The 27,660-nt window shown below is 43.0% G+C and overlaps 1 long non-coding RNA gene across 1 annotated transcript; it reads left to right on the top strand.

Moving 5' to 3' along the window:
* The first annotated feature begins 1,573 nt into the window (after nucleotides 1-1,573).
* Nucleotides 1,574-27,432, top strand: LOC110343499. The gene is made up of 3 exons (XR_002385802.2): nucleotides 1,574-1,800; nucleotides 25,618-25,752; nucleotides 26,068-27,432. It is a non-coding gene; the product is annotated as an uncharacterized LOC110343499 (long non-coding RNA).
* Nucleotides 27,433-27,660: the final 228 nt, after the last annotated feature.

The raw sequence follows: 27,660 nt of genomic DNA, 5'->3' as shown, positions 1-27,660 counted from the left end.
GATGCCCATGTAGACAAATTATTCATCGAGTGAAAGAATAATAAAGCTGTTTTCACACACTAAAGGTAACCAAAGTAACCTCACAGGACCATTTCTGAGACAGCTTTTAGCACATTTTTATTCAAACAAGAGAAGACAGAATCCAAGAAAACAGGATTCTGATGTACAAGAAAAGCAGAGAGAGAAACAAGAGAACCCGGGACTGTAGCACTGAAGGACACTAGGCAGAGCCTGGAGCAGAGCAGATGGCATTAGGAGAAAGCTCACCGCCACACCCACCACACCCAAAATGGCAGTGATAGAGCAACCAATGTCTAAAACACATCTGAGAAGACTTGCAAAGCTGGGGGTGAAGACAGTCTGGGGACATATTAGTAAGTATCAGAAAGCTCTTCTGATCCATTCACCCAGAGGTGGCCATAATTGCCTCCTTAGGACTTTGCTTGGAAAACTCAATGGATTTAGCAGTGAATATGAATAGAGTATATTTAGTTCCCATGCAGGTTCCCAGAAGTAAATGCTCTCCAGTTCTAACATGAAGGTAAGCACTGGGCTGAGGTGTCTGTTTTACTATAATCAAAAGGTCAACAGGGTGGGGAATTCTCCTACCATGGCTTAGTATCCAATTTTAAATTCACACTGATTCTTAGAGATAGGGCCTGCACAGTTCTCTTAGCTTAGTTGCCCAAATATGTGGGGATGGGAAGCAACATCTTCCCACTCTCCCACTGGCAAAGTGGGAGCCAGCCTCTTCCTCATAAGAGACAAATTAGAAGGATCAGGTAGAGGGCTGGAAACTATCGTCTCCAGGGAACTGAGGAAATAAGAACTGGTGGACAGTGGTGTGAGAGGCATATGCTGGATACTTCCTGTATTGTGTCTTTATGGGGTGTTTACTTCCCACACAGTTACTGTGCTTCTAAAGGCACTGGGAAGCCACTTGTTACCTTGCAAGCTCAAGGACTGGTAGCACCTAATGGAATGATATGATTTGCGTTTTCCTAAAATTACTCCACTGCATTACAAAGAATTAAAGGGAGGGGGAAATGGTGCTGAAGTGTGTATAAGGAAACCATTAGTTGTCAGGAGGCTGGAATCTGGGCACGAAGTGATAATTAGCTTAAACTCAGGTATGGTGGCAAAAATACCAAGATAGGCACGAGAGGCAAAAAGAAATGGCTCTTAGGAACCTTAGTCTGGGGTGGCTGAGTATGTAGGTAGTCACTGTAACCACAGAAAATAACATTTCCACAAGAACTTCCTGTGGATCAGACATTATATATGTACTTCACCTCATCTAATCATGAAGCAACTCCGCTTTCACGAAATAGATGCTGTTCTTAATACCCACATCTTTTAGGTAAGGAAACCCGGTCGGGAGGAGCTCGGCTCACAGGAGCAAAGCTGGGCAACTGACGTCGGCCCCCGGAGGACAAATTCTTAGGCATTGCACTCATCCTCCAAATGATTCGCTCCAAATAGCACACCTCACTCATTCGTTCAGCAAGCGCACTGTGTGCAAGGGCCTGTTCCAAACACTGGCCATGCAAAGCTCCTGGCATCGCCGGCTTCTCGGGAGGAGGAGATCTCAGCAAGCAAACTTCAAAATGTGTGTGTGGTGCCAACGATTGAGGCAATGGACAGTAAGAAAGTGGAGTCTTTTCATCCCGTCAGATGAAAACTGCGTAGAGAAGAAGGCCGTGCTAAGACTGCAGAAGAGAAAGATCCGCGTGGCTCCCAGCTTTGTGACTGAGAAGATGGAATCCAGGCTAAAGGAACAGGAAGTCCCTTCACCCTGAGGTGAGAATGAACTTGACTCAGCAGCCAGCCTGGGGCAGAGGCAGAAAGAGAGCAAAACTGAGAGGCAATGAAATTAGCCAGGGCCCCACCACCTTCAGTCTCTAAGACTTGAGTTATTATTCCAGCCATGGCGGGAGGTATTTGAAGGCCTGTGTGCAGAGGGGTAATAAACGGTGACTCACACTCTACCAGCCGTGGTGGAGTCCAGACTCTGCATCCCGTAACCCTCGCCCCTTTGTTCTGTCATGTGGCTCTAAGCATTTGAAATGTGAGTGGTCCAACTGAAGTGTGCTTTATGCCTACAAATTGTGCTAGGTTTCAAAAACAGCACAGAAAGAGGAATGTAAACAATTGCTTGTGCTCGCTATGTGTTTGAAATGAAAATAAATTATCCATGTTACTTCAAGTATAGTAAGGAAAGCAATTTCACCCATTCTCCCCCTGCTCTCTCTGTCTGCCTCTCTCCCTCTCTCTCTCCCCCCTCCACGCCCCCCCGAGTGAGTGTATGTGTGTGTGTGTTAGCTACCAGCAAATTTAAAATTAAATATATGGCTCTAGTTCTATTTCTACTGACCAGCATTGATCTGAACAACTTCCCCTTAGGTTAACAAGTTGTTCTCAACGTCAGAAAGCTACAATGACAACCAGAGTAGCATGTGTAGGGCCGTTGAAAAGTCTTACGAGAACATATTACGTAATACCTTACATTACTGAGATGACAGTCATCTAAAAAAAAAATGTGCTGGTTCCTTATGGGCCAAAGATAATGTTAAAGTCTGGGCTGTGGTTTTGTGTTGTTTTTCCTACAGGGGTGATGAGGTTTCTGGAATTATCCGCCCACTCGGGTTCCTCCCTGCTCTTGCTTGTGTCCCTAGCAACACAATTTTTCTTTCTTCTTTTTAGAAGCTCTTATTTACATATCCATTCCCCCATCCCCTCACCCCCCATCCTCCCATGCTCTCCACCAATCCCCCAACCCACCCACCACCCACTACCCAGGGACAGTGAGACCCACCACGGGGAATCATCAAAGTCCATCACATCATCTGGGGGAGGGCCCAGGCCCTCCTTTCCATATCTGAGCTGCAATAGTTTCCCTCCATAGGGAAAGGGCTCCCAAAGTCCATTTGTGACCTTGAAATAAACACTGGCTCCACTGTTAGAGGTCCATAGACTGCCCCGGCCTCCTAGCTGGTAACCACATTCAGAGGGCGTGGTTTGGTCCAACGCTGGTTCCCCTGCTTTATGACTAAGGTCTGTGTGATCTCACTAGGTCAGGTCAACTGTTTCTAAGGGTATCTCCAGTTCCGTCTTAGCTCATTTGATCATCTCTCATCCCTCTCCGCAGCTGGATTCTGGGAGTATAGCTCAATGCTCAGCTGTGAGTGTCTGTGTCTGCTTCGGTCAGCTACTGGGCCAAGGCTCTGGGAATGGTAACCAAGATAGTCATCAATCTCATTATAGGGGAAGGGCATCGAAGGCAGTCTCTCCACCACTGCCTAGATTCTTAGTTGTGGTCATCCCTGTGGATCCCCTACCATTTGCTCTGTGCCAGACCTCTCTCCAAACCTGTACTGACTCCCTTTATCAAGGCATCTCCTTTCTTGCCCTCCTCTATTCCTCCCCTGTCTCAGTCCTCTTGTTCTCCTACCACCTCCCCTTTTCCCCTTTCCATCTCCCTCCTCTCTTCATCCCCCCCCCATGTTCCCAATTTGCTCAGGGGTTCTTGTCCCCCTCCCCTTCTTCGGGGGACCATGAGTTTTTCTTTCGGGCTCCTCCTTGTTTCCTAGCTCTACTGGTGGGCAACACAATTTTAAAGCATGGCCCATAGTTCTCAGAGACTTCTCTCTGTGCAGTGGCTGGCAATTAAGGCAGATGCTCACAAGGAGCCAAATGCAGAAAAAGTCTATAGAGTGCTTAACCACTCTATGTGTAAGTCTATAACACACACACACACACACATACACACACACACACACACACTCGCCAAGACTCAGGAACCATTTCAGAAGCTGAGGTTGGAAGAGTGTATAAGAGTATAAGAGCCAGAGGTCAGGGAGGACCTGAGCTGACATAGTCTCTTCTGGACATGACAGGATCATGAACTCACAGCAGCTGTGCTTGCCTGAACATGACCTGCAGGTCAATCAGTCAGCATTCTAGCAGGGAGAAGGGAGGTGATCATAAGCACCAGCCCCTAGCTTCGGGGCTATGGAAAGTTGATGACTTTTGCAGAAGGAAGGGTCGGTTTTCTTTAAGGGTGCAGCCACTGGTAGGTTGACCATACTTCTGGGGATGTTCTCCCACCCAGGACAATAGCGCAGCAGCACAAATTGGATTCTGTGGGTTATTGGGGGAAAAAAAAGGACACATGGTTGAGTGGAATGGGAGAGTTGAGGGTAGATCTGGAAAGAGTTAGAGGAGAATGTGATCAAATATTGTATGCATATTTGAAAGTCTCAAAAATTAATAAAAATGTGTTTTAAAAGAATATAAATCTCTAGCCTTGGAAATTTTTTGTCTCTGCAAAACTCTGCATAAATTTGAAACTCAGATATTTAACATGATATTGTAATTATCTGGTCTACTTAAGCAAGAAGATTCCAAATGCCAGTAATTATATTTGTAATCTTAATTACATAATCTTAATTGTGGTCAATTAGAGTGTTCTTATATTTTAAGAATTTGCACACATGTTCTAATTTAGATATTTTTCTTTATAAATTTATGGAGCCCAAAAATGCTATAACTCAGTGATATTTTGAATTACTCATAACAGCTCTGTAAAAATAAAATTATAAGAGGTATCAGGAGTGATTTTTAATAGCAATGAGGAAATAGAAGCATCACGCAGGGACTCCTACAAACTCTTTGCCTTCTGTCCTAGCTTCATTCTGTTGCTGTGATAAAACATTCTGACCTAAAGCAATTCAGTAGAATAAAGTGATAATTTCAACTTACAACTACCAGGTCACAATGTGTCACTGAGGGAAGACAGAAGAGGATCTCAATGCAGAAATCATGGAGGAGTGCTGCTTGGTGGTAGATCTCCACTCTTACACGTTTAGCTAGTTTTTTTTTACATACCCCAAGGTCGTATCCAGGATATGGCACCACCTACAGTAGACTACCCCCTATCACTTAGCACAAAGCAACCTCTCATAGACATGTCCACAGATCAACCTTCTGAAGGTAATTTCTCAGTGACTTTAGATGTGTCCAGTTGTCAGTTGATGTTAACTAGAACACTTATGCTCCTACATCTACCTGCTTTTCCTCACCTGTTCTGCATGTGGCAGGCCTACTTCCTAAATTTACATCTACCATCGTTGTGTTCTGAATTGTCCCCTTCCTTCTCTCCAAGAACTGAGTTGCCCTTCCTCTTTTCTTTCTATGTGTCATAGATACCCATCATATTTAGTCTTCTGCATGAAAAAAAGGAATAATAGCATCAACTATATGTCTCAAACTTAGCATCTCTAGAAAATATTAATATATTTGTCCCAGACCACTACTACTGCTATTAATTCTAGTGTTCATAATAATGGATCAAAAGAAGGAGGAGGGAGAGAAGGAAAGGGGGAGGAAGGGGGAGGAAGTAGAAAGGGAAGGAAGACAGGAAGGAAGGAAGACAGGGAGGAAGGAAAAATAGGAGAGTTGTTATAGGACTTCAGTTCAGGACACCCACCTAGACTGTTAATATTCTCCCAGCTGACCTGCCTACTCTGCATTTAAACATCCTTGGCTCACTTGGAGAGCAGCCATAGTGTTCTTACAAAGCCTCAAATCAATTCATGTTGCTCTCCAGTCTGATGTTCCCAAAACTTGCCCTTGTGCTTGGTATAAAATGCTAGTGCCCAACCATTCCTCTAGGCCCCACCCTACTCTCTCCATCACTTTGTGTACTCCCCCCCCCGCCCCCCTGCTCTCCTCCTCCTTGGGGCCTCTGTTTTTCCCTGATCTTTGAATCTAGAGTAACTTTTCCTCCAACTTCCTGGCACATTTTAATGTCAAGTCCTTTCAATCCTTCAAACCTTGGCTCAGTGTCCATTCACAGACTCAGCGGCATGCTCCTTTTAAAGCACTTGTAGCGTACGTTTTCTACACCACCTTACTCCTTCCTAGCATTCGCCACAATTTGAATGGCATAGGTTTTTTTCTCCTTTGTAAATTTTAACTTAAATCGAAGAAAATTGCACTTTTAAAAATGTGCTCTCTCAGGCCAACAGGGGATTGATCTAGACTCCATGAATGTAGTGCCAGTGAGGAGGCCACAGAAATCACTGGGCCTTGGGTAGTAGATCAGTGTTGAATGATCTTTGGTGTATGAATGATCTTTGGGAGCCCATTCCAAATAGAGGGATGCTCCCTCAGCCAGGACACATGGGGAAGGGCCTAGGTCCTACCCTGGATGAAATGACCGACTTTAGAGATGAGAGCCTCACCATCCCTGGGGAATGATGTGGGGATTGGGTGGGGGTCTGGGAGGGCTGGTGGAGAGACAAGGGAGGAAGGGTGGGTGAGGGAGCTGGGACTGACATGTGAAGCAAGCTTGTTTCTAATTTAAATAAAAACATATATTGCGGAAAAAATGTGCTCTCTCTGGGTGGCACCCACTTTTAACCCCAGCTCTTGGGAGGCAGAGCCAGGCTGATCACTATGAGTTTGAGGCCAGCCTGGTCTACATATCCAGTTCTGACCTGACCAGGGCTACACAGTGAGATCCTGTCTCAAGAAACGAAAACCACACATCTCCATCTTTCTAACTGACTTGTGTAGTTGATGTGTTTCAAAGCCCCTATAACTACCAGATGATGGAATGAATGCTGAGCCCTGGTGTGTTTGCCTAGAACACAAACAAGGGCAGGCAAGTCTATACCCATTTCCATAAGAAATGAACTCCCAATATAATCTTACATTTTATTTTTAGTAACTAACCATCAACATCTGCATATATGTTTTGAGTTTTATTTTTAACCTTGTCATAGGAAATTTAAAATAATTCCCAGATATCTAGATGTTTTGTTGCAGGGAAGCACAGAATATGCATGTATGAGAGTACTGTAGGGAGTAGAATGGGAATATGCTATCAAGGATGAAAGTGAACACAAATTACCCTCAAATAAAGCAGCAAAATGCAACCCCAGCTGGCCTGAAATTCACATTGTAAACCAAGGTGACCTTGAATTCACTCAGATCTGCTTGTCTCTGCCTCCCAGTGTTGGCATCAAAGGTGAGCACCATCAGCCCTGACTGACTTACATACCTAACATACACAATAGAGCATGATATATAGCTGATAGTACTAGATTATATGTGGAAACTTTGCTTAGAGTGTACATTTTAGGTGATCTCATCACAAACAATAAAAAGGAATTATAAATAGTGATATACATCAATTTGTTTTGCTGTAGCAATCATTTCACTATATACATATATACATCATACATATGTATGATACCCTTTATACCACAACTGCATATAATAAAAATAAAATGATGGGGCAACTAAACTGCTTTACTTATTTTATACTGTATACATATCAACTAATGATGTGATAATTTAAAATATTACTTGTCAGTATTAGAATTTTAATATTTTTATAAACATACACACGTAAGTTTAGCTCTTTTACCATTTGATAAAATATTGGGGTGTCAATATTAAAACACAAAGAGGAACATATTGTTTTTAAAAATATCCTAGAACCAAGTGTTTAAACATATGTGGAGACAATACAAACAGAAAGTTATGTTAGAACAGCAGGCAAGAAAGGAGGGAGAAGGCCCACAGTTGGGACTGGTTGTGGGATTCGGTATGATGACAAAAGGCCTGTCCACTCGCATTTGATTTTGTATCCTTTAGCAAGGAGACCTTGTAACCAAGGATGATTGAGCAGACGTTGATAAAGGGAAAGAGTAGCTTTTGATGGAAAAAGAAATTGCAGCAGCTATTTCCCTTGGGAGCCGGAGAGAGCAGTGAGAACAGCAAGGACTCGGTCAGCCAGCACTGACTCCGGATTGAGTTGAGATGCTCAACTTGCCTCATCTGTATCACGGACGTAATGTGATTTACCACAAAGTTAAATTTAATCCTGGAAATCAAGTGCTTTGCGTAGAGCCAGGTACAGCAAAACATGAAGAGTTAGCTGCTGTAATCAATGCTCAATTCCACCCCTCCAACATGGAATAAGAACCTCTGCATCCCAGAACGGATGCTGGGGACACAAAACTGCTAAAAACCGTGCTCATGAGACAAAGATGCTCTCTGGTCAGTATTAGTTGTTTCTCAATTTTCTGTCATATTGATTTTGGATAATGCTGTGGTACCCCGATGGGCCACAGTGAATAAGAGCCTTATCCAAATACATGCTTACAATTTATTACTGTTATTGGCTCTGGGCTCCATTAGCGAAACATAGGCAGGAAAGATTTTTGTTCTTGTTGGAAAAAAAGAAAAAGAGACCGGGGCCTTGCATCATAAATGACTCTGCCCTTGTAGATAAGACCCTTGAACTTTGCTATCAGTCCTCATTAATGACAAAGTTATTTTTATAAAATTATGGTACGCAAATATGTTATGCTATAACCTCACATCAATATTCTCATGGAGAAGATAGCCTCAAAAAGAAAATAATGCTTGCCTTGCGCTTCCTTCTCTCACGTGAGGGAAAAGATAAAGCACTTACCAGTCTTGGAGAAGTCATGCTGTTGATTGACATGCTTCACTTTCAATGGTAGGGAGTATGCCCTCATTGCAGGTGTGTATTTAAAGCAAACATGATGTAAGATGAGCCAAAAGGCAAAACATGGTATAAGATGAGCCAAGATGCCCAGTGGGAAGCTAGGAAGCCAAGCTTCACTGAGCAGGTAATGAAATGCCCTGGCATTCCGCTGGCTTGAACTGTGGCTTAATTTCATTTTTAGCAGTAGGCTTCTGAGTCGCTGTACCTGCTAAAGACAGGAATGTACTGACCTTCAATAATCAATGATACCATAAGGCCTTATCTCGGCCATGATCCCAGCAAGAAATAAATGACTCCCCCAGGGGCAACAAATTATTGTTAACACTGTGTAATGAGTGTGTAGGCATCTGTTGTACTATTCTATCCATTCTTCTGTGTTTGAACAGTCTATGATAAAGGAGAAATAACAAGGAAAGACAAGGCCTTTCTCCCTTCTCTACTAACATGCACTTGCCCACCCACTCCAGGGCTGGCAACAGGAGTAAGTGCTAGCAGGACCAGACTTGAAGGCACAGGGGGAAGGTACAAGTCTAGAGCACAGGGAGCTCAGGGTGTCTCCTCCCGAGTCTTTGCCCTTTGCTGGAGGAATGTAGCCATCATCAACCAAAGCTCAACACCTATCTTGGGGCCCAGAGCAGAAAAAAAACGTATGGAAAAGCGCTGGCTAAACACCCTGAAGTGAAAAGCATTCGTTTTCCTTCTATAATTTATTCTTTCTACACACAAACACACACACACACACACACACACACACACACACGCGCGCGCGCATTAATTTTTGGAGGGTTTTTGTTTGCTTTGAGACAAGGTTTCCTTACATAGCTCTGGCTGTCCTGGAACTCACAGAGATTCATCTGCACACCTCTGCCTCCAGTGCTGGCATTAAAGGAGTGCTCCCCAATGCCTGCCCATCCCCCTTGCTTTTAAATATTCCTGTTTAGTAATCCTTCTACATAAAGGAAAATCACAATTTTGTGTTGTCAATAAAACCTTATCATTCAGCCATGCCAGCCTTAAATGCATTACAACACCGTTTTGCACCTTTTCAGAGTCTTCAGAATTGTCTCACGCACATTTCACTGATAAGAACAGTGGGAATACAGGCTCAAATGTTTTATTTCACTTCTTTACATGTGCATGTTATGCCACCACTTGACCTGGGCTTGATGGATAAGGACATGCCTGACAGGAGAAGGAACTGTCCTTGCCCTAGGCTTCCATCTCCTTCTGTGGTCTCATTTTTAAAGGAAGCAGCTGATTAGTAAAGGGAAGCTAAGTGGGTAGGGAAAGGTATGCTTCCGTGGCTATTAGTGTTTCTTGGAACACCACTGCTTTTTTTATGAACTTGAAGCAGTTTTGGTTGAAATGGGAAGCAAAGTTTAGAGAGCTGTAGCTGTAGTAGACTTGAATTTGTTGTGAATATTTTTTGATATAGTGGAATGATATTTTTAATTTTTATATGACATAATTTGAAAACACGTATTAATCTTTTTTGAGAATTTCGTTCATGTGTACTGTACTCACATTGTTTTCCCCTCTCCTTCTCAACTCCTCCCATTATGCCCACTCCCTCTCAACTCCAGGACTAATCATTAATTACATAAGTACTCATGCTTATGTAGGTACACGTTTGTATAAAGACAACCTGCTGAGTCTACTTAATGCTGTTCATGTGCATGTGTTTAGGAATGGCCTCTTGGGACTGGATGACACATCAGGGGACATATCCCTGGAGAAGATTGATTGTCTGTCTCTTACCAACCATTAATTGCTGTAGCTCTTCATCTGGGGGATGTGAAATTTGTGAGATTTCCCCCTTCCATGATGGGATGTCAACAGGTATTGTCATTGTACAGGTCTTGTTCAGGTGACCACTCTGTATGATTTCCTAACCATAACTGTCTGTCATATAGAAGACACCATCACACTTCCTGGGCCTCTCACTCTTACTATCTTTCCATTCCTTGTCCAGGATGTGTCTTGAACCTTGGGTGTGGGGGTTGTGTTGTAGATATGGAGTGACCATCCACAATTGCTTTAAGTCTTTTTTAATCCCAATGCATTGTGCGTGGGTGCTCAGAAATTCTATAATTCTAATAATCTATTAGAATATCTTATTGTTATGAGAGTCTATTCAAAAGGGCTGAACAGAAATGGCAGAGTCATGCATTCAGGAAACTCTTCTATGTACATATTTGTTCTATTCTCCCTTCTGATTTCATTAAACTCAAACACAAAACTAATAATTTTATTTTTTAATGTATGAATGCTCTGTCTGTATGTATACCTGCATGCAAGAAAACGGCATTAGATCCCATTATAGATGGTTGTGAGCCACCATGTGCTTGCTGAGAACTGAACTCAGGATTTCTGGAAGAACAGCTAGTGCTCTTAACCACTGAGCCATATCTCCAGCCCCAAAACTAATAATAATTTCAAGACAGTGGTAGTAGAACATTAAACTAAAAGCAGGAGTGTTCCAACATGAGCCCATTCACAGTACAGATTGCACAACCCTGCTGTCACCCACAATCTTCCCTCCTGGCCTCCATCTCCTGAAGATGATCTCATTAGTGCTCCCCAAACCAATGGCAAGGGAATCAGGAACATATCCACAGAGATCAGTCTCCTGGATTACCCTCTGGGGGAAGGAGAAGCAGACGATGAATATTGAGAGGCAAACCAAGTTCCAGCTAGGCCCTAAGTCTCCTTCCAGAAAACTCTATTCTTTAAGAATTCATTGGGATAAGAAAAGACAGACAGGCTACAGGAACAGTTTCTGATTTTTGTAGGGCTAATACTTAAGCAAATTTATGGATTCTCTTCCCGAAAAATGTAATTAGTAAAGCAAATGACAAATATATAGTAAAAGCTGGCTATGAATTTAAAATGAACAAAACAACAACAAAATTCCCTTAGTCTCTTGTGGTGATATACTGTTTCTGATCTAATCAAGCTTGCCTAAAGATGAGAATGCAGTACTAGCCACAGCTTTAGAGAGAGGCCAGGCAGTGGTGACACACACCTTTAGTCCTAGCAGCCACACGAATTAGCCATAGAGGCTGGGCAGTGGTGGTATATACCTTTAATCCCAGCATTAGAGAGGTATGTAAGACAGGAGCTAAGGATCTCATGTGGCATTCAGTTTCCAGTCATGGTGAGGACAGGATCATCCTTTCAGTCTGAGATAGAGGTGAGAGCTAGTGGCTGACTGTTTGCTTTCCTGATCTTCAGCTTTAACCCAATATCTGTCCCTGGGTTTTTATTAGTTGTGCTACAGTCTCTTTCTTGTGAAGAGACCCCAGTCACGTGTGGCTTCCCCTCCCCATCCGCAGCACTCTAGGACCCCAGTAATGTACGCCACTCACAGAGGCTGAGGGATTAGGAGCCCTGAGGTTTACAGCACTTTCATTTCATTCCTATGTTCTACTGGTTGTGTGTCAACTTGACACAAGCTAGACTCATCAGAGAGAAAGGAGCCTCAGCTGAGGAAATGCCTCCATGAGACCCAGTTGTAAGACATTTTCTCAATTAGTAATCAATGCCAGAGGGCCCAGCCCATGGTGGGTGATGCCATCCCTGGGCTGGTGGTCCTGGGTTCTGTAAGAAAGCAGGCTGAGCAAGCCAGAAGAAGGAAGTCAGTAAGCAGCTCCCCTCCATTTCCTCTGCATCAGCTCCTGCCTCCAGGATCCTGGCCGGCTTGAGTTCCTGCCCTGACTTCCTTCAGTGATGAATAATGCTGTGGAAGTGTAAGCCAAATAAACCCTTTTTGGTCATGGTGTTTTGTTGCAGTGATAGAAACTCTAAGATACATACATGCACACAGACACAAATGTACACACAAAGCAAGCAAATAAATAGATAAATTAATAGAAAAATAAATACAATGTAACATTATTTTTTGAAGGCTAGTAATTAAGAGCATGAATTCAACTCTGGATCTGAGTCAAAGAGACTGGTCAAGAAACTCATTCTCTCCATGCCCAGTCTCCTCATCTGTACAGCAGACGTGGTGTATATAATCTCACGTTACTTCAAGTCACACGCCATGCCACACTGAGTTCTTTACGTTATCTGTGGAGCTTGCCTCAGATTGTGTAAGAAGTAAATAAGTTACTTACCGCATATGAACCATTTAGTATAATTCTTGGTATGCAATTGGTGCTCAAAGTGAGAAATTATTATAAAAATGGCTGCAGACATGATGTTCATCTGGGCAATCTTTAAGCCAATTAAAACTGCCATAATGGATGATGATGCTAATAACACATTTGCTCTTGCCATATTTAATTGTATAAAACTTACCACTTTGAATTAGTGGGAACTTTCCTGTTGAATCTCTAGCTAGCCAAGGATCACTATTGTGAAGTTTTTGTAAACAAAGCATTCCTTTAGCTTCTCCCACCAGGCAATGTAAACAGAGTCATTTTTTCTGTAGCCTGCCAGTACAGGAAAGTTTTGTCGATTCAAATACTAGAATAAGGAAATCAGAGCCCATCAAACAAGCAGCCAGGAGGAAAACAAAAGGTAACTTCAGAACAGATTCAAGTCGGATTAAAGTACAGTTCAGAAAAGGTTGCAGACTTGGTCATTGGTCTTGCTTGAGTTTAGAAAATAAATTGAAACCCGAGTGGGGCTGTCTCTTCCTCCCTTCCTCTGAGCAAGCACATTGCTCAACCTCCCTGGCTTCAATGTTCTCATCTGCAGAAGAAGCCTGAGGAAAAGGTTATTGAGCCTAAGTCCCAGAAAGTAAAGTGTGTGTGTGTGTGCGCGCGCGCGTGTGTGTGTGCGCACGTGCATGCGTGCGTGCGTGAGTGAGTGTGTGTGTGTGTGTGTGTGTGTGTGTGTGTGTGTGTGTGTGTGTGTACAGGCATGTAGAGCTGAAGATCCAGAGGTCAGGGAGGAGTACTCTACTACCATTTAGCAGCAGGTAGACTGATCCATCTGCCAGAGAAACAGCCCTAAATTAATCTCATTCACATTTTTTGAAGTGCTCTTACCCGCATCTGTAAGAGAAATCTCACACTTAATTAATCAGCTGGAGTTCTGTAACACTAGTTATAAACAGAAAAGTATCTGGCACTAGTACACACTCAATAAATGTTTGTTGAATGAATTAGGAAGTGCCATAATTTAAAATGCTTGACAAGATCCCACTTCTGAGGCCGTTAAAAGTCAAAACAATGGCCAAACAACCTTGTTACTAGGGAGACATAATTTTCATGGAGAGGGAGTTGAATAATAACAAAAACCAGAGCCTAGTAACAAATGCTCTTCTGGTAGAACCCACAATTGTATGACTGTCCCGTATGGATGTTTGGTTTGATATTCCTTTAGATTAGAAAGGAGAAAAGGCACAAAGACAAGACATAAATAAAGTCGTCCTTAGAACATACATCAGTGAAACATAGCACAAAGGGCTCAAGGGTTTCATGAGGGCTATGAAGAGGCAGAACCTTTGCACTGTGTATGTGCACAGATCAGTAGATCCCTAAGGGGCAGATGAAGGTTGTATGAACCTTAATTGATATGCTGGGGACCTGGAAACCCAGCCAAGGAGTCTCCTTGAGTCGAGACATTTGGGGAATGCTGGCTACAGTTTTTGAAGAGGTTGGGAAAAGAAAGGATTTTTCCCTTGTGCCTCTTACCACAGGCTTCTGCCATCTGTTTCTCCTCAAACTTTGTTCCAATATTTTGCAATTATTTGTCAGCATTTTTTTCCTTTTTAGTAGCTTTATATACTGTGTAACTTAACCAGGCAGGATGTGAAATTCAGGGACTTTTGGTATGTTTGCAAGGTAAATTTTCATCACCATCTAATTTGAGCATGCTTCTAGCATCCACAGAAGGAGCCCATGTTAACAGTCACTTCCTGTTTCCCTTCTTCCCTAGGGACAAAAATGTCTAACCCAAATATTTCACATAAAGGGAATGACGTAATGTGTGGTGTTTTGTGACTGGCTTCTTTTACTTCGTGTTTTTAAGAACTATCTTTCCCCTATCACTGTTGTGAAATAGGATGTTCATTTAACTCTGCAAAGACACGTTGCCTTTGCTTCTGTTGCAGAGTATTTGTTCTACTATGAAAGGATTGTTACTTTTGCTTATGCTGCCTTTGTTTATGTAAACATGTGCTGCTTTTGCTTGCCCTGCATTTGTTTAACTAAGTAAAGATGTGTAGCTGTTTCACCTTGCCTGCCTAATGCACCTGATTGATCTGTTGAAAAGCTGAATGGACAATTGCTTAGGCAGAAGGGGCATGAGCGGAGCTGATGGACAGAGAGAAAAGGGGAACCAGCCTGCCAGCTGGGGTCCTGACAGACAGACAGACAGACAGACAGACAGACAGACAGACAGACACAAGGGAAGCAGGAAAGCAGGGTGGACAGTGCATACTTGGGTGAGACAAGTGAGCCTTGGGGCACATAGATTAATAGAAATGGGTTAATTTAATCTTTTAAAAAAGCTAAGGCCAAACACTCATAAAGAATAATAAGTCTCCATGTCTTTACTTGGGAGCTGGTTGGTGGCCCAAAGAGAAAGACTGCTGCTACACATCACAATAATATTCCACTATGCATAACATCTCACCCTTTGGCAGCTCATAAGCATTTGGGTTGCTTTCACTGTGGAGTTACTGCAGATGATGGCATACAGGATTTTACCTGGATGTGTATAGTAACTCTGAAACTAACATTTTTCCTTCACTTAAAACGGTACAATTTATGTTGTTTGTGGCAATTGTAAAGGGTACCTTGGGGTAACGCTAACCAAACAAGTGAAAGACCTGTATCGCAAGAACTTTGAGTCTTTAAAGAAAGAAATTAAAGAAGCCCTCAGAAAATGGAAAGATCTCCCATGCTCTTGGATAGGTAGGATCAATGTAGTAAAAATGGCAATCCTGCCAAAAGCAACATCCGGAGGCATCACCATCCCTGACTTGAAGCTCTATTATAGAGCTATAGTCCTGAAAACAGCTTGGTATTGGCACAAAAATAGACAGGTAGACCAATGTAAATGAATTGAAAACCCACACATGTATGAACATCTGATCTTTGACAAAGAAACTAAAAATATACAATGGAAAAAAGAAAGCATCTTCAACAAATGGTGCTGGCATAACTGGATGCTGGCAAATAGAAGAATGCGGATCGATCCATGTCTATTGCCATGCACAAAACTTAAGTCCAAATGGATCAAAGACCTCAACATAAATCCAGCCACACTGAACCTCTTAGAAGGGAAAATGGGTGGTACCCTTTAACGAATTGGTACAGGAGACAGCTTCCTGAACATGACACCAGTAGCACAGACAGTGAGATCAACAATTAATAAATGAGACCTCCTGAAACTGAGAAGCTTCTCTAAGGCAAAGGACAAAGTCAGCAGGACAAAAAGGCAGCCCACAGAATGGGAAAAATATTCACTAACCCCACATCTGACAGAGGGCTGATCTCCAAAATGTACAAAGAACTCAAGAAGCAAGTCTCCAAAACACCAAAGGAGCCCATTAAAAAGTGGGCTGCAGAACTAAATAGAGAATTTTCAATAGAGGAATCTAAAATAGCTGAGAGGCACTTGAGAAAGTGCTCAACATCCTTAGCCATCCGGGAAATGCAAATCAAAACAACTCTGAGATACCATCTCACTCCTGTCAGAATGGCTAAAATCAAAAACACCAAGGACAATTTATGCTGGAGAGGATGTGGTGAAAGGGGAACACTCCTCCATTGCTGGTGGGAGTGCCAACTGGTTCAGCCACTTTGGAAATCAGTATGGAGATTCCTCAGAAAAATGGGAATAAACCTACCACAAGACCCAGCAACTCCACTCTTAGGCATATATCCAAAAGATGCTCATTTATACAACAAGGATGTCTGTTCCACTATGTTCATAGCAGCATTATTTGTAATAGTCAGAACTTGGAAGCAACCAAAGAGTGGATAGAGAAAATGTCATACGTACATTTACACAATGGAGTACTATTCAGCAAAAAAAAAAAAAACAAAAACAAAAAACAATGGAATCCTGAAATTTGCAGGCAAATGGATGGCACTAGAAGAAACCATCCTGAGCGAGGTAACCCAGTCACAAAAAGAGAAACATGACATGTACTCTCTCATATATGGATTTAGACATAGATCTGGGAAGTGCCAGCCTACAATCCCACTGCCAGAGAGTCTGGGAAACAGAATCTTCATTCAGTGGCTGATGGAAGCAGAGGCAGACTCCCAGGGCTAAGCACTGAGCTGAACTCAAGAAATCCAGTGACAGAGAGGGAGGACTGATGAGCAAAGGGGTTAAGACTGGGCTGGTTTAACCTCCAGCAACAAGGGTTAGCTCTTGAATCCCAGACTGGTGCCTAGGAATCCAGCATGGGACTGATCAAGACCCCCTGAATGTGGGAGTCAGTGAGGATGCCTAGGTAATCTATTGAGCCTTGGGTAGTAGATCAGTATTTATCCCGGGTAAACAAATGGATTTCGGACTCCCATCCAACAATGAGAGAACTCTTGGGGGAGGGTCTAGGTCCTGCCCTGGACGAAATGACAGACTATGGACACCCCCTTGGAGGGCCTCACCCTCCCTGGGAAAATGAGGGAATATTGGGGGGTTTGGTGGGAGGGCATGGGAGGAGGGGAGGGAAACGGAGAGGAACCTGGAATTGACATGTGAAGCAACCTTGTTTCTAATATTTAAAAAAATATATATATATATAAAACCTTCAAATAAATAGTTGATTCTGTGAAAAATAAAGAATTGATAGACTTGAAACAAGCAGAATATTTCCTCTTAATTGAAATCTGTTCTATATTCCTTCAAAAAGCTTGAATGCCCATTCTTGATAATGAACTTGATGTCTATAACCATCCTGGAGCCTTCATCCAGTGACTGATGGAAGCAAAGGCAAACACCCACAGTTAAACACTGAATTGAACCCATGGAACCCAGTGACAGAGAGAGAGGAGCAATGAGCAAATTGGCAAAGAATGGGCTGGCAAAACCAGCGGAGACAGCTGATTCGAACAGGGGAGAGCTCTTGGACCCCAGACCGACAGCTGGGAGGCCAGCATGGGACTGATCCAGACCCCCTGAATGTGAGAGTCAATGAGGAGGCCTGAGCAGTCTATGGGGCCCTGAGCAGTGGATCAGTGTTTATCCCTGGAAATGGACTTCGTGTGTCCACAACACAAAGAGGGATGCTCTCTCAGCCTGGACTCTCAGGGGAGTTCCTGGACCCTGCCCTGAGTGAAATGACAGACTCTAGATATCCCCTATGTGGAAGGAAGTGGCAATAGGGTGGGAGGCTGGGGGGGGGATGATGGGAGTGTGTGGGAGGAGGGGAGGGAGAGGGAACTGGGATTGACATGTGAAACAAGCTATTTAAAATTAAAATAACAAATTTTTTAAAAAGCTGCAAAAAAAAAAAACCCAAAAAGGTACAATTTACGTGCTGTAAAGTTTACCATTTCAAATTGTACATTTTGCCAAGTTTTGATACACCCATAAGACCATGCAGCCATTATCATATGTAACTCAAAATGTTAGCACTTTCCCTGAGCCTATGTCCAGTAGTTTAGAACTAGTCAGCACTTGCCGAGAAAGGCAACAGTGCCCTGCTCCTCTGTGCTTCAGGAAAATGACTTAAAGGTCTGTCCCTTTTATTCCAGTTAAAACATCATGTGTGTACTTGAAAAGGAAGCATACTGACTCTTTAAAATGATTGGCTTATCCATATATATCCAGATACCATAGCATTTGCCCTTTAGTATGTTTAGTTTGTGGTTTTTAGCATTTACGCAAAGTTGTGTAGCCATTATCATGGTATAATCTTAGACCCCGTTTACTGTGCCCAGGATAAACTCTTACCCATTAGGACTCACTCCAATACCTTCTTCCCCAACCTCTAGCAGTTACTAGTCTACTTTCTGCCTCAGTGGATTTGTCTACTCTGGATTTAGCTTGACTTTTTAGGAGTAAAAGAGGATTGAGTTTGAAAGTCATCAGATTTCTAAAACCAATTTACAGTGTTGCAGTTCAGTATAGAGTTAAGATAAATCTTCAAGTGTGTTCTGCAAAATTTGGATTTGTAACAACAATTTTAGGTAATTATGCAGCAAACACAAACCAACTACCACTGCCACTGAGTAATTGATCCTTTTAATAGTTGGGTAAGCACCAGTGAATCAAAGGTTATGACAGAAACCAACTGTACATTTCAAGATATTCATTAGAAAAGTAAAGGAGGGATTGGAAGAGAAAGGGAGGGGGAGGGTGGAAGGAAAGAAGGAAGAAAGGGATTATGTAGTGAGAAATGCATAGATTTTAAAGGGAATAATTTTGTCATTTAAAAAAAAACTGGCATGGGCTGTACCCTGGATGAGATAAAGAACAGCCTGTCAGAGCAGGAAGGCTCCCCAGCTGCTTCAGCTGGAGTTAGAGGTCGTTGTGAGTCACCTGTGATGGGTGCTTGACTCTGAATTCTGGCCGTTTCCAAGATCAGTCTGTGCTCTTAACAGTTGAGCCATCCCTCAAGACATCCCATTGCAAGCTTGTGGCTTGTCTGCCCATTCTCTTTATTTGGGTGAAGTTCAGTTTCCACGTCCCTTCCCCTCTAGTGGTTAGCGTTGTCTTGATTTCCTTCAAATATCCTGACCACCAAAGCTGCAAAGACATCATCCTATGGTTGCTTCCAGGAGGAGGTTTTAACTTTTCTATCCAGGTCTGTCTACGGTCCTTCTCATATCACCATTGTAAACAGTGCGAGATCTGAGCAGAAGACGATTGTTTTTCTCCATACAAACGTTGAATTGTTTCAGCTCTATCTGATAAAAGATTTTCTTCTAGTTTTGTTTCAGTAAATTATGTCAAGACACAGGAAACTTTTGAAAAGTTACAAAGGGAAATTGGAATGAAATGAGTACGTGACTCATGCTTGAGTCATTCTTGGTACTAAGACAGCAAATGACCATTAAGCCTTTTTTAAACCAGCCAGTACATAGGAATTTCTGACAGGAAGACCCATTTTCTGAATGAACAAAACCATTTGATACGGAGTGCTCTATCTACTATATAATTGATTTTAACTTGCAGCATTTTTCTGTTTGACTAAACCCCTTTAAAGTCAAGAAAGATACATTTAAAGAGACAGGGGCTGGCTGGAAACCTCTAGGGGACCTTTTGGTTATGCAAAGATCAAGCGCAATTTTCTTTCAGATTGGAGAGTTTTAAAGGCTTCAAAGGATTAAAGGAGGAATGATGATGTATACCGGACCAGGAGAGGCTCTACCCAAGGCTCTCAGAGGGAGAACTGGATATTTTTTGGTAAGGTTATATTTCATGGAACCCAAGACTTCAGTAAAGGCAGAGCCAGAACATCCTTCGCTAATTAAGGAAGACACCGAACCATACATCTGTGTGTCGTGAAGTGGAAGAGTTGAAAGTGGCAACCTTTAAATGCAGCCTTGAAAAGCTTAAATAAGAAACTGAAACTGCAAGCAAAATACATGGCGGAGAACATCAATGTGTTTAAACATTGCAATCTGATTCGTGGGAAGCATTATGTGTTTGTTAGGATTTCTGTTTTCAAGAAGGTTGGGATCAAAGGCATGATTTGACTCTTTTAAAACTCAACTTGAAGCATGAAAACTAAAAAAAAGCAGCTATAGTTTCATAGCAAGAAAGCTTGTGATGGGGGAAGAGGAGTTGTCAGACTTCTAAAGACAGCACTTCAGTGTTTCTCCAACTCACCCAAATACACAGAAGAATTTGGTGAAATTTAGACTCTGTTCTGTTAAATGAGGAGAGCCCAAGTTCTCTCTCTCTCTCTCTCTCTCTCTCTCTCTCTCTCTCTCTCTCTCTCTCTCTCTCTCTCTCTCTCTCTCTCTCTCTCCACACACACACACACACACACATATATATGGTACATGTGGTGTGGTATGTACCATGATGAATTAACTTGTGACTGTAGAAGCCATAGCTCTCTACTATTTAACTGTGTATTTATTTATGTATTTATTTCTTTTTGAGACATGCACCATGCAGTCCTGGCTGGCTTGGAACTCAGTATACATACTAGGCTGGCTTGATGTCAAAGAGATCCACTTGCCTCTGCCTCCCAAGTGCTGCGATTAAAGGTGTGTGTCAGCATACCTGACTCTCTACCTTTCATTTTTGAGACATTTCACTAAAACTGAAGCTCATGCATCCATTTGGCTAGGCCGGCTGACCAAAGAACTTCAGGGATTTGTTGTTCTTATCCCCAGCCCTGTTACTGGCACAAGTCAACACACCCAGCTTTTCACCTGGGTTCTGGGGATCCAAACTGAGGTCCTTGTGCATGTACACTGAACGATTTACTGATGGAGTTGGTTCCCCCACCTGTGCTGTGAAGCAGACCAGAGCAGTAGTTCTCAAAATGTCTTCTCTCAGCAAGTATCATTGCATCCCACCTGGAGCTTGTTAGAGTGCTCTCCTGCCTCATGTATCCATGGATGGGCAGGGCCATCATTCCCAGGGCCAGTGAAGGGTGGAGCTGACTCAGGGCAGCCCTCAAATTTCACACGTGTCCACTGTGCTAACACCAGCTACAGACATCATCACAGATCCCTGGTGCAGTAGAATCACGAAGCCAGATGTAGCCTTCGGCAGCAGCCAGAGCCAAGACAATAGCATGGCCCCAGTGGCAGCATAGGCCATCCAGATTAGTATGGCCCCCATGGCACCATGGCCCTTGGACACCAAAGTGGCTTTTCGGGTGGCTGACCAGACCCTGGTCATTAGCATGGCTCTTGGTGGTAACAGGAGCCACAGACATCAGCTCAGAATGTGCTGGTTGTGTAGGGCCATGAATCCAGACACAGCCGTCAGCAGCAGCCCTGGCCTAGAAGGCACCATGGCCCTGGTGAGAGCACAGCCCACTCCAAACAGCACGGCTCTGGCAGAGGCGTGGCCCTTAGATACCCACCTGGCCACAGATCACACAAGGCCTTGGAAATAAGATGGCCTTCCATCCGCTTGTCCAACCTCAGTTTCCACACTTATCCCTTCATAACTGCCACCAGCACTCCCTTCTATCCTCAAAAGCATTCCTTCCAGATGACAAATGAGATGGTTATGATACCTGTGAAGGTTACTTCTTATTATCAGCATGATAGAATGTGGAATCAGGTGATGGGGCTCTGGGTACGCCTGAGAGGCATTTTCTTGATTACATTAGTTGAGGTGGAAAAGACCCACCTTCTATGGGTGTAGCATTGAATTCATGGGCTCGGTCCTGGACTATATGAAAGCAAAGAAAGAGAGCTGTGTAGCTTTTGGATTGTAGACAAAAGTGACCAGCTGTATTTTTTATTCATATTTTTTAATTTAACTTTTTACATATGTCACTCTCAGTTCCCTCTCCCTCCTCTCCTCCCCCACACCCCAATCCTCCCAACCCGTCTTCCCCACTCCATCCCCCTCCGCTCCCCAGGGAGGGCAAGGGCTTCCATGAGGGATGCTGGAGAGGATGTGGAGAAAGGGGAACACCCCTCCACTGCTGGTGGGAATGCCAACTTATTTTACAAGTTTGTAAACTCAGTTTGGTTCTAGCTTACAATTAATTTTGAGAAGACCAGCTGTATTTTTTATTTCTTATTATTCTCTCATACAATACATCCCAACTGCAGCCTCCATTCCCTTTGCTCCTCTCAGGGCACCCCCCCCAACCTCTCTTCTCCTCCAGATCCACTGCTCCTCCATTTCCCTTCAGAAAAGAGCAGGCCTCCTAGTGACAGCAACTGAACATGACAGAAAGAGATGCCGTAAGGCTAGGCACAAACCCTCACATCAAGGCTTGACAAGGCAACCTAGTAGGAGGAAAAGAGTCCCAAGAGCAGGCATGAGAGTCAAAGATATCTGTCCCCCACTCTCTCTGTTAGGAGTCCCACAAGAACCCCAAGCTACAGAGCCACAGTTTGTGTGCAGAGGGCCTGGTGTAGACACATGCAGATTCAGTGATTGCTGCGACAGTCTCTGTGATCCCCATGAGCGCTGCAGGCTGTGTTCTCCTTGTGTCCTAGATCCCCCTGATTCCTACAATCCTTCCTCCCCATCTTTTGCAGAATTCCCTGAGCTCTACCTACTGTTTGGCTCTGAGTCTCTGCATCTGCTCCCATAGATTGCTGGTAGAAGCATCTCAGATGTCAATTGGGCTAGGCACCAATCTATGAGTAAAGCAGAATATCACTAGCAATCATTTCATTGACTTTTTTCCATGTGTGTCAGTCCTGTTTGGTTCTACTATAGATCTCTGAGCCATCCATCTTCCATATCCTGGTCATCTGGGCAGTGTCAGACATGGGCTGCGTCCCATAGCTTGGGCCTCACATTAGACCAGTCATTGTTTGGGTACTCCCACAAGTTCTGAGTGACAATTGTCCAAGTACATCTTAGAGGCAGGACAGATTGTAGATCCTAGATTTTGTGGCTGTGTCCCAGTCCCACCACTGGGAGCCTAGCCAGGTTACAGAAGATGGCCGGTTCAGGCTCCAAATCCTCCATTACTAGGAGTCCTTGATAGGGTCAATTTCATAGGTTCCAAGAAGTTTCCACTGCACTGTGTTTCCATATTACCTCTAAATGCCCACCTATTTCAGTTGTCTCTCCCTCCCCAGCCTGGTCCCTCCTGTTTCTATCCCCAACTACTCCCAGTCTACCCACAAAAGTCTATTCTATTTCCCCTTCCCAGGGAGATCCGTGTATATACCCCCTAGACCACTCTTCATCTAACTTCTCTGGGTCTGTGTTGTAGTGTGATTATCCTTCATTTAACCAATAATATCCACTTATAAATGAATACATATCATGCTTGTCTTTCTTGATCTTGGTTGTCTCATTCAGGATGTTTTTTTCAGTTCCATCCATTTGTCTGAAAATTTCATGATGTCCATTGTATAAATATACCACATTTTCTCTATCCATTCTCATGTTGAAGGACATCTAAGTTATTCCAGTTTCTGGATATTACTAATAAAGCTGCTATGAACATAGTTAAGCAAGGGTCCTTGTGTCTTTTGAGTATATGCCCAAGACTGGCATAGCTGAATCTTGATGTAAATCAATTCCCAATTTTCTGAAGAACCACCATATTGATTTCTACAGTGGCTGTACAAGTTTGCACTCCCACCAGCAATGGAGGAGTATTCCCCTATCTCCACATCCTCACCAGCATGAGCTGCCATTCTGATGGGTGTAAAATGGAAACACAAAGTCATTTTTTATTTGCATTTCCCTGATGACTAAGGATGTTGAACACTTTCTTAAATGTTGCTCAGCCATTTGAGATTCCTCTGTTGAGAATTCTCTGTTTAGATCTGTATCCCATTTTTAATTGGATTGTTTGTTTTGTTGATGTCTAGTTTATTGAGTTCTTTATATATATTGGATATTAGCCCTATATCAGAAAGTTGGTGAAAATCTTTTCCCATTCTGTAGGCTGCTACTTTACCTTTGGTGGTGTCATTTGCCTTACAGAAGCCTTCCAGTTTCATGAGGTTCCCATTATAAACTGTTGATCTTAGTGCCTATGCTATCAGTGTTCTGCTTAGGAAATTGTCTTTAGTGCTGATGTGTTCAAGGTTATTCCCTACTTTCCATTCTAACAGGTTCAGTGCGTCTTGTTTTCTGTTGACCAGCTGCCTTAAACTATTTATGTTGTGACTTCCCTGACATAATGGACTGTACCCTTGAAATGTGATCCTTAACAAGCCCTTTCTCTATTAAGTTGCTTTCTCAGAGTGTTTTAGCAACAAGAAAAGTAACTAAGATACTTCCGATTAGCTTTGGTAGAAAAACATTCACTCTAGGGGCTAGAGAGGTGTTTCAATTGTTAAGAGCTGCTTTTTCAAGGAACTTGGTTTTAATCACAGCACCCACATGGTGGCTCACAGCTATCTGCAACCCCAGGTCCAGGGGATCCAACATCATCTTCTGGTCTTCTAGAGTACCAGCCATGTGTGTGGTACACATAAAATAATTTTTTTCAATTGACTTTATCCTATGGTCACTGAGAAGATATTGAAGGATTCTAGATAAAGAATTGATATTTTTACTGTTTTAGAATACTCTCTGAGATGTCAGAGACAATAATGAGTTGGGGAGAAGTCAGAAGGTTGTCATAACAATTTCCAAGCAAGAAGACAATGTTTTGGGCCAAGCCATAACATTTTGAGTGGAAAGAATTGCACAAATTATAATTATTAAGAAAAGAAAGTGGATAACATTTATTTAGAGAGATGGGAGTCAATTTTGCTACTTTTGTAGTTTTGGCAAAAATGTCTATGTACAAGGGTCACTGGCTAGGACAGGAAGAAGAAGGAAGAAAGAGGAAGAGAGCAACTAAAGATGAGATTGGTTCTATTTTTGCTGAGAAGAATGGTTAGATCCTTGTGTCGACAGCTCAGGAAGGAGTTTCAGGGCAGAAGTGAGTAGAGAGACTACGTGAAAAAGAGGAGGGGGTCAAGAAGGATTCATAGCATAGGTTAAGGTTGCATCAGCGTTTACAGCTTCATAAAACAAATAGCCCAACATTTAGCATCATAAAATGCCAAACATAGCCGGACATGCCTTTAGACAAGTAGATCTCTGTGAGTTCAAGATCAGCCTGGTCAGCTAGAGCAAAAAGCAGTGAGGACAAGAATAACAGAATAACAGAATAACCAGTGGGAACCGAGTTACATGTACCTCCCACAGAGAGGAAAATTTTAGACCTGTTATTAGAAAGAAAGTGGGAGAGTTGGGGCTGGTTTCGAGTTGCTTTGTGTAACTGTGGTGAGAATGAAATGAATACAGTTCAGACCGATTCTCTTTTCTATGTACACAGCAATCCTGAAAGGGACGGGAGGGCTGGCGCTACCTGGGGTTTATAGAAAAGAATGGGCACCTGTGGGAAAGGGAGACGGTTGGGTAAATCATTGCCGAGACCAAGAGAAGGAGGGGAGCTGGGAATGGGTTTGGCTGGGACTCCGCTGAAGCAGCTTTGTGTAAACTTACAGTGAGAACGTTCTACATTGACTTTTTTTTCCCAGCAGCAGTTAGCAAGGGGTCTTCCATGGCTACTTCTGAATCACTCCCCACCTGCCTTAGGAGCCATGGAAAGAATGAAAAGCTGACAAAACTGAAACCCAAATCCATGTGATCATAAGAATCAACAAGCTAGCTCTCAGGTAAGGGTCTGAAAAGAAAACCTGACGTACAATATCATGTTTGCAGCAAGGAGTTCCAGAGAGTCAGGTGAGCACAGAAGACACCGGGCTTTCTCTTTATCAGTCTTTCCTGGACTTCATGCTTGCTAATGAAATCTGCATCAAACAGAAAACATAAAAAGTTTTTCGTTGATTATATTGGAATGTATCTTATGAGACATTCCCAAAATAAATTTTTAAGAAATAGATATATAGGTTTCCTCTTGGGAAAAAAAACTAATTAATAGACACTTCAATTGCTTTATGTCAAATATATAAATCTTTGTCTCATTTCAGAGGTATTAAGAGCTTTCCTGAACTGGAGGCCCGAGTACAGACAGGACACTGAAGACATTTTATGCTGCTCTCTGTCCTATGAGCTAATCATCGCAGCTGGTGCCTGGATGACACTTGCCTATTGCAGTGAGGGACAGCCCTGTGCATACACATGTAAAGTGTACTCATTGTTTGTCCCAGCTGCTAAAACGAGAAGGTGTTGCAACCTGCCTTCACTCAGCCTTACCCAGTCAAGGGGCTTCCAATGACTGCAACTAACAAGGGAACAAGGAGATAAAAATTTCCCGTATTCCATATAGCCCCAAACCAGGGCACGCATGTGAAGAAAATATGCAAATACATTTCTCTGTAGTTGATTTTCTTAGGTTCTGAAGACTGAAAACAAAGAATTACTCAATGGGAGTAGTTGATATATTAGTCACCACGGGATAGGACACCAAGGCTGTGGGATGTGGAAGGAACAGAACTGTCACTAGGTGGTGCGTGCGTGCGTGCGTGTGTGTGTGTGTGTGTGTGTGTGTTATACACAAGCAGACCAGAGGCCGAGAGTGCCAGAACCACTAAGTTCAGAGGGGAGGGCTTTTTTTTAACACAAAATAGTTTGATTTCACAATGTCTGGGTGTTTTAAGGCACTGTCATGTGCCACACGCATAACTACTACACATGGAATGATTTATGAGGGAGCATTCTTTCCAGCTTCCTATGAACTTACAAAATTTTATTCATGGTTCTTCAGTAGTACAGACACTCCTTGTTAGATAGTACAAGAGGAGCAAGGCAGTGAACAATAGTCTGTGGTATTTATTAGTAGATATGACACCCGAGTGGTTAATTACAACAGGTGACACACGATTGCTCTTCAAGCAGTACACCCACACCAAACATTTACCCTCACTCTGAAGGACAGTACTCATTTTAGAAAACTCAAAACATGTTATCCTTCATGAATACAAACACACACACACACACACACACACACACACACGATGGACTTACAGAGATGCACACAAATTGTGGGAAACAATGAAAAAAAGGCCCTGCTCTAGTAGACCTTGCTTCCTAGGGAGGCTAAGCAAAAAGCATAATCATATTAGTTAAAGATGGAAACCCAGGAGGACAACACAATGGAGACTGACTGCTGGGTAGGGTAGAAACATCCACACTAGATGTGACACTCAAGTGACCCATCAACAAAAGGTGACAGTTGAGTTTGGAGGCGACTTAGCAGCTGCAGGAGGCCCAAGTCTGGTTCCCAGCACCCACATTAGAGGGTTTGCAGCCACTTGTAACTCCAGCTCCAGGGGATCTGGTACCCACTTCTGTTTCCGTGGGCACTGCACTCATATGTACGTATACACACAGACATGCACAACACACATAATTAATGAAGAAAACAAATCTTTTTAAAACAAGAAAAGAAAGTGGAAGTTGATGTGTGATTTGAATAACAGCTTATGAGGAGGATTATGGGAGAGACCTGAGCCTGTGCCAGGAACTAACCAAAGCCCAGCAGCTAGGCAAGGCGAGCAACGAGCTGAGAGAGAGCTGGAGTCACCAGCAGAAGCAGGCAGTGCTACTGTGCACACTGTGGG

Source organism: Mesocricetus auratus, unplaced genomic scaffold (assembly GCF_017639785.1).
Source record: "Mesocricetus auratus isolate SY011 unplaced genomic scaffold, BCM_Maur_2.0 Super-Scaffold_100051, whole genome shotgun sequence".
NCBI classification, from domain to species: domain Eukaryota; kingdom Metazoa; phylum Chordata; class Mammalia; order Rodentia; family Cricetidae; genus Mesocricetus; species Mesocricetus auratus.
The sequence above is the reverse complement of the archived record's forward strand: the minus strand, read 5'-3'. Positions and strand labels throughout refer to the sequence as shown.